Raw genomic sequence first — 7,831 nt, 5'->3', positions numbered from 1 at the left:
TTTGAAGACTTCTTTTTGCAAGGCAACTTCCAGTTGCCGGCGACGAACTTCATGGCCCATATACTTCAGTATTATGGGTTTCATATTTCGCAGATGAGTCCACCTGGAATGGTGAGAGTTCGCCATTTTGAATTTTTATGTCGTGCCCACGATATAGAACCCATAGTGGAGAAATTCCGAGTCTTCTATCAGCCTATCAGAAATATGGGGTTCTATTCCTTTGGTAACCGAGGAGCAGCTAAGAAGATCTTGCTGAATCCACCCAAGAGTTTCCATGATTGGAAACAGAAGTTCTTCTTCATTCGCGAGGAGGTGATACCGATTGCCATGACCTTCCGTCAATGGACTGATGTGATTGAGAAGGAGGATCTGGCGATTCCTAAAAAGGAGGGTTGGTATTTGAAGCTCAATCCTACACCTAACCGGATTTTTGGTGAAAACATTCTGGTGGCGGCACGGATGAGTGATCAGTGGCCAGCAGAGAGTAAGGACGTTCCAGTTTTGAAGTTCGAAGATAGAGGTTAGTTACTTCTTTTTTTTTTGTAATCACTGTGCTTAACTTGATGATTTCGAGTGTAGAAGCACATTTGTGGCAAGCTGCCTTCCCCACCTTTGGTGGATCCATGGGGGTGCGCCCGTTGGAAGCAGGGGAGCAGTATTGGTACGAAGAAATCAAAGGTCATTTTATGTATCCGGTTGCTGGAGCTTTCGCCAATCCGCCCACTTCTACCGAAGGTGCGCAAATACCTAACCCCCGGCCTTTGCGCTCTATGACTTCTGCTGGGAAAGAGATTATCTATCTTTCCAGCGAGGAGTCTGTGGGATCTTCAAATGGAGAGCTAAGTTCCTGGTCTAACATCTTTGCAGGTATGTTGCGCGACCTTGGGATTGACCCAGAGGAGAAGAAGAAGAAGAAGAAGAAGTCAAAGAAGAAGAAAGTTATCACCATTGATGCTGATGTGACCAGCAAAAAGGTTGGGAGTAGCCGCGCGGTGACCGGTGCTGCTGATAAAGGTACTCTACGCTTTCGCCAGAGTAACTTGGAAGATTATGTTATTACCAGTGATTCACTTGAGGGTTTGTCGCACGTAGGCGAGAAGAAAACAGGATCTGCTGGTTTGAAGAGTTCAGGGAGTGCGGGTTCTCGAAACCCAGATGCTGGAGCCACTCCGTCCTCTATCACGTTAGATGGGGAAGAGGAAGAAGAAGAAGAAGAAGAAGAAGAAGAAGAAGAGGAGTCTGCTGCAAAGTTGGTCAGCAGGAAAAGGAGCAGGGAGACCACGACTGGTGCTTCTGTGGCGCAAAAGCCTGGTGGAATCCCTTTTATTGGAAAACAGAGCAACCTGCGCTCTCTTTATAAATTCTCTCCCGGTTAGTTTCTTGACTACCTTGCTTTCTTTTGTTACTTCTTTTTAACACTTGATTTGTTGCAGAGGCCAAAAAGAAGACCCCTGAAAAGAAGGGTGTTGTTATTAAGGATCCTCTGGAACCGGCGCAGAAGAGGCCCAAGGTTACCATCAAACCTCTCAAGACTGCTAGGGTAGAGTCTGAGAAGGAGAAAGCTGCTGGGAAACCTGTGGACAAGGTTGCTAAGAAGGAGAAGGAGAAGGCTGTTGAGACAGCTGCTGAGAAGGAGAAGGAGAGAGAGAGAGAGAGAGAAGGCTTCGGAAAAGCCTATTGGTAGTGAACGTAAGGAGACCGGGGTCGCTGCTACAACTGCACATGAAAAAGCGCAGGGTCCGGAGGTCGTCCATGTGACGGGACTTGACCAGCCCGTTCATGAGAAAAGGAAAGGTCCTGAGGTTGAGAAAACGACGCAGTTTGCGCAGCCTGATGCCCCACTTCAAACTGCTAAAGTAATTTCTACTAGGGAAGCAGGCTCTTCGATTCATAAGGAGAAATCTGCTGCTACAGGAGGCGTGGGCCCTGGTGGCGCTGGAGGGTTTGTATCACAATCTCCCATCGGCCCTAAAGATACTGTGGGCGATCTTTACTATAAGACTTACACGGAGGAGGCGCGTGGTAACGCTCCCCATCAAGCTCCCTGGGGTCTAAAGCAGAAGGATACTTTCATAGAATTTGGTGCATGCCGTGATTGGTTCTTAAATTCCTTCCCTCCTGGTGAGGTTAACCACCAGCGGGCGCGAACTCACGATGGGCTATACCAAGCCTATATTGTTGGAGAGGCCAATACTCGCACCGCCAATCACCAGATAGTGCGAGAGTGGCGTACGATGGTTAAGGAGTGGGCAGATTGGGAAAAGTATCGTGAGCGCCTGGTGAGGCAGGTTAAGGATTATGAGAAGGCTAAGGCTGCCCTTGCCGAAGAGAAGGCCAAGTTTGAATCGAATAGGAAATCAGAAGAGTGGGGCCGTGAAGGCCTTAGGGGAAAATTTCGTGCCGCTGAAGATCTTCTGGCGAAGGAGAAGGCTGAACGGAAGAAGATTTGTGAGAAAAAGTAACCAGCGTATGTACGCTGCCCGAGCCAAGATTACCGAACTCGAGGGCCAAGTTGTTGAATTGAAAGGAAAGGTTGAAGATGTTCAGGCTGATAGAGAACATGTTGAGGTCTGATCATTGTTAGCCCTTCTTTCTTTTATGCTTTTTCATTTGTGAAATTCTCTAAGTTTGTTTTTCTTTCTGCAGGCTGAGTTGAAAGCGCAGTAGAGACAAGGACCTGGCGGCCAAGGACGTCGAGATTGCAGAGTTGAAGTGTCGCCTGTGAGAGCAGGTTGATAAAAGTGAGTCCTTGGGGATCGACCTTGAAGCTGAGAAGGCCAAGGCTACTAGTGCTGAGGAGGCCAAGCGGAAGGCTGAGGAGGCGCGAGACATAAGTTCGTCTGCCCTCAATGTGGCACAAAATAATTACTCTGAGGTTTAAAGCATTGTTGATACGCTGGTCGCCGAAGCTGAGTGGATGCGTGGCAGAGGATTAGTTCTGGTATGGTTCTCTTTTTCACTTAGGCTTTACTTGCTAAAACCAATTTCTCATTCGTTTCTTTTGTTGTAGATGGCCAACTCTATCCTAAATGCTGGAGAACTGGATGGAGCTGTTGCTGCTCACATAGATGCCTCACGCGCGGTTGGTCACCGTGGAGGCTATCTGGAATGTGCTCAGCATGTCGAAGAGGCGTTTGGACAAGAGTTTGATGCTAGTCACTGCTCAGTGACTGATCAGGCTGATGTTGCGTTGGCTAGCGCTGAAAATGCTTATGATCATCTATCACTGCCTTTGATGGATTTGGTTGCTAAGGCACTGGAGAATGACGATTGGTGCCAACGGTTGAAGCAGATTCTCGACCCTCCAGTGACCGTGGAATTATCTGATGAAGAGCCAGCTGGAAATGATGGTGATGGTGATGGCGATGGCGATTGCGATGGTGATGAATAGATAGCGTTGATAGGCTTTGTGCCTTGTAATTTTATTTTTAAATGTTAAATGTAACCCGTTGCGCGGTCGCGCTTCTTTTGAATTGAATCGATGATGGTTTGTTTCTATGTAACTATTGCGTGGTTGCGCGTGTTGAATATGATGTTTAAGTTTGCTTTCTTTTTTGTCCAGTTACAATTATTGCACTGTTGTTAGAAACTTTGGTTAAGTTAGCGCGAATAAATGTAAGTGTGGCTCTTGTGCGAGTGTAACTGCCCGGTCTCGCGCTATGTTCGCCGAGGACCTTGGAGGCATAACTCAAGAGCTCGTAATTTACTGAAGTGTTTTCGTGCAAATCAAAAGTTTAACATGCATTTGTAACGTAGAAGTCATCATGATAAAAGAAAACATAAGTCGTATGCTTTTATTGATTAAGAAACAGGCGCTTAGGCCAACATACATCGCATGTAAGTAACATAAAGGGCGTTTAGCCAACATAGGAAATTAAAAAGGCACGTGGCCAACATGAGTGAGTAGAGGCGCAAGGTCAAGAGTAGTTACATATAGCACTTGCGCAGTTGTTGCGCGTTCCACGTGCGTGAGATGATGTATCCATCCAGAGTGCGCAACTTGTATGCCCCCTTCCCTAGCACCTCGTGTATTAAGTATGGGCCTTCCCATTTGGGTGCTAGCTTTCCTGGGCGTTCAGCATTTGAAGCTTCATTGTCTCTAAAGACATACTCTCCTATAGTGAAGGTACAAATGCGCACTCTTGCATTGTAATACCTTTCCAGCTGTGTCTTGTACTTGGCTTCTTTAATTCGCGCAATTTCGTGCCTTTCTTTGAGTAAATCCAAGTTAAGACGACGCTCTGCCTCGTTATCGATTGCATTGACTGCTGTCAAGCGCGATAAAGGCAGGCCAATCTCGGCTGGGATAACCGCCTCTGAGCCATAGACTAGGCTGAAAGGGGTTTCGCCGGTGCTGGTTTTCGGCATGGTTTGATGAGCCCACAGGATGCTTGGGAGCTCATCTACCCAGCCTCTTCTCTTTGTGCCCAGTCGGGCTTTTATCCCTTCAACAATACTCTTGTTAACACTTTCTACTTGTTCGTTGCCCCGAGGATGCGCAACGGATGAGAAAGTGTGTTCGATGTTCATCTCTTTCATCCACTTTTGAAGGTCTTCAGAAGCAAAGTTGGAGCCGTTATCAATTACAATTTTGAGTGGGAGACCAAACCTACAAATGATGTGTTCCCAGATGAACTTGCGCACCATCATTGCAGTTGTTGAAGCGAGTGCTTTGGCCTCAACCCACTTAGTAAAGTAATCGACGACCACGATTATGAACTTGACAGCACCAGGAGCTTTGGGGAAAGGTCCCACCATATCAATCCCCCACTGCTGAAAAGGCCAGGAAGTGGATACAGGGATAAGATCGTTTTTCGGGCGCAGGGTTTTTGGGGAGTGCCTTTGACAGGAGTCGTGTGACAGCCCTCACCAAAGCATGTATCCGTACAAGTTAATTAATATTTAACTAATGCTTAATTACTGTGCTTGCTTAAATTGTGGTTAAACTGCTACTTGATTTCTGATACATACATGTTCCTGCATCATACTTATTTACTGTCACTCCATTTATTACACATAAAACTATAGTGACAACCTTGATGCACAAAAGCACAGTAGCACAATGAACGGATAACCAGTAAACATGTTGAGATTATCAGCACTAGACAGATACTGTCTCTGATGTCATTATGAGCCGGGAATAGAATACAACACTGGTAGGGAGTGTAGGGAGGTGAGAATTGTAGAACTGCGTCACTAGGTAATATTTATAGTGATCGGATGTGCCAAAAACATGCTCAAATTACAAAATTATGCACTCTATTACAAAATTCAGCATTTAACTAAACTAGTAAAGTGCAAAAACATGGGAAAATAATACTAGACACTTTCCAAAGTGTCGGGAATTTATTGTGTCACTAAAAATAATATTAAAGACACTTTAAGTGCTTATTTAGCACTTTAACGGATCAGTATCCAACCGAACAACCGGACTTTACCCGGAACATAAAAATAATGTCAATGATATTATTTACACTTTTCTGAACTAGTTAGGGTCCCCGAACACCCTAACACCCGTTATATTACATAACACACTAGTAACTAATTCTAATTCCTAACTAAACTTAACTAGACACTAACTAATCAATTGAAATCTAACCAATATAACCCCCCCCCCCCTTAACCGATCGGTCCCCCAAGGGGACACACCCTTAAAATTCTTGAATATTTTATTTAAAGTTGTCTAATATCTTGACAACATTTTACCTAAGGGTTAATGGGAAAAGGTGGTCCATAAATAAGCTTAAGGGTTAAGCATTTCATTTCCATAAACACTTCAAAGAAATTTCACTCTCTCTCCCTCTCTTTGAAGATCGGCCGCCCCCTCTCCACCACACCACCACCACTTCAAAGTCTTGTTCAACCATTTTCTACATACACAAAGGGGCAAGGAGCTTCATAAATAAGCTTGGTGTGTTCGAAAGCTCAAGGACCTCGCTCGTTTTCTTTTAACCACCACTTTTCTTCACTTGAACTCTCCTAGCCTTGAGCTAGTGGTAAGTCTCTTAGATCCATTCATTTTACATCTTATGGAGGTGGTTAATAGTTAAAGTATGATGAAAATCTATGAACACTAAAAGATCTTACACTTAAATCTCAAACATGAAGCTTTACATAAAGATCACAAGATAAGAGGTGATAATACTTGGTAAATCTGAAATAAATGAACAAAAATCTGCTGTAAATGACTTAGGGTCTGATGTTAATAGTATTAGAATGAATGGTAATCGTATGTGTGCGCTTTAGTAACCTTTAACCGTCAAACAGCATGCTGATTTACACTTTCAGCTGACTTTAACTGGCTGTAAACAGGTCATAACTTAACGAAAAATGTATTTTATGAAGTCTAGGTTTATGTACTATGAAATACGGTTCTAATGGCACCGGAATCATAATTTTTGGACTTCGTTTACTATTTTTAAAGCGTCGATTTGTAACAGCAGCTAAAGCTGCATTTTTACAGCAGTAAATGAGAGTCATATTTTCAGTCATAACTTGAATTCTGTGAAGAGTTAGATCATAAAATTTATACTGCAGATGGACACTGTTGTCTCCGTGAACTTCCAACTGGAATTTCGTAAATCGGACTCTCGATGAATTTTAAATAAAATATTCCGTGAACTGCAGTCAGAAAAAGGTAAATCTGAATGTAGTCCGGAAAATGATTTTCTATAAAATATTGGTGATGATTTGGACCCCGATATTTTTACACAATAATATATGGATCGTATAAGTTATTCTGTAAAAATTTCAGAATTTATGGAATAAGATAACTATTTTATTAAAATACCCGAAAACAGCCCAGTTTTGTATATTAAAACTGTAACGATATAAGTAGTATTTAGCATGTCTAAATGTCGGGATGGTTGTTTGAGAACGAGCTAACATGATTTTACAAAAGAAAATGATACGCTTGTAAGCGTGGACACCTCCAGTTACAGAGGAAACTCTGGCGAAATTTTTCTAAGAATATAACGCTTAGAAATATTTTCGGTGACAAGTGTTATAAATATATTTTTAACTTGTTTTCTAAAATATAAATTTCGCCATGATTTTTATTACAAAATAACCAAGTGTCGGAGGTGGATTTTTGTAAATGAAACCTGTTAAATATATATTGAGAATATATATTTCATAATAAAACGCTTGTGTGCTTACATGATTATTTTGTGAACTAGAGATATATTATTTTTAGGGTAAAAATAATATTACTTGGAATGTCATGAATATACGACTCCAAAATAATACCAACGCCCTCACAAATAAATATTTAAGTTACATTGGTGTTGTTTTTACAACGCGAACTCTAAAATGTAATGCGCGTGTTTTCGGAAAATACTCTTAATGGTGTATTTTAAAAAAGTATTATCTTGGGAAATTGTATGGAATAAAATATAATATTTTTGGGAAATATATATATATTTTGGAAATTTTGTGAAGTAAAATATAATATTTTTGGGAAAAATATGTATATTTTGGAGATAGAATATTTTAGATAAGTGGGACTTAAAGTATATTTTCCGAATTATAAAGCATACATGTATAAATACCCCCATCCTTGGGAAGGAAATACGCATATACAATACTTGAGAAGCATAACTCTAAAATAGTTGTCTAACTATTATTCCAGAACTAAATACAACTATTATAACTTGGAATAATATCAGAATCGTAACTCAAAATCATACATACTAAGACAAGGCACTACCCGTTCGTCTAATCGGCATTAGACCATTGTAGGTAGCCGTGTTTGCCGCCGAGATTTGGGTTACGAGTACGAAGACGCAATCTGTGAGTTCATGTCCCCCTTTTCTTTTAACTGTTTTCAGTT

This window comes from Helianthus annuus, chromosome 11, assembly GCF_002127325.2.
Source record: "Helianthus annuus cultivar XRQ/B chromosome 11, HanXRQr2.0-SUNRISE, whole genome shotgun sequence".
In the NCBI taxonomy this organism is placed as follows: Eukaryota; Viridiplantae; Streptophyta; class Magnoliopsida; order Asterales; family Asteraceae; genus Helianthus; species Helianthus annuus.
Note: the sequence above shows the minus strand (reverse complement) of the source record.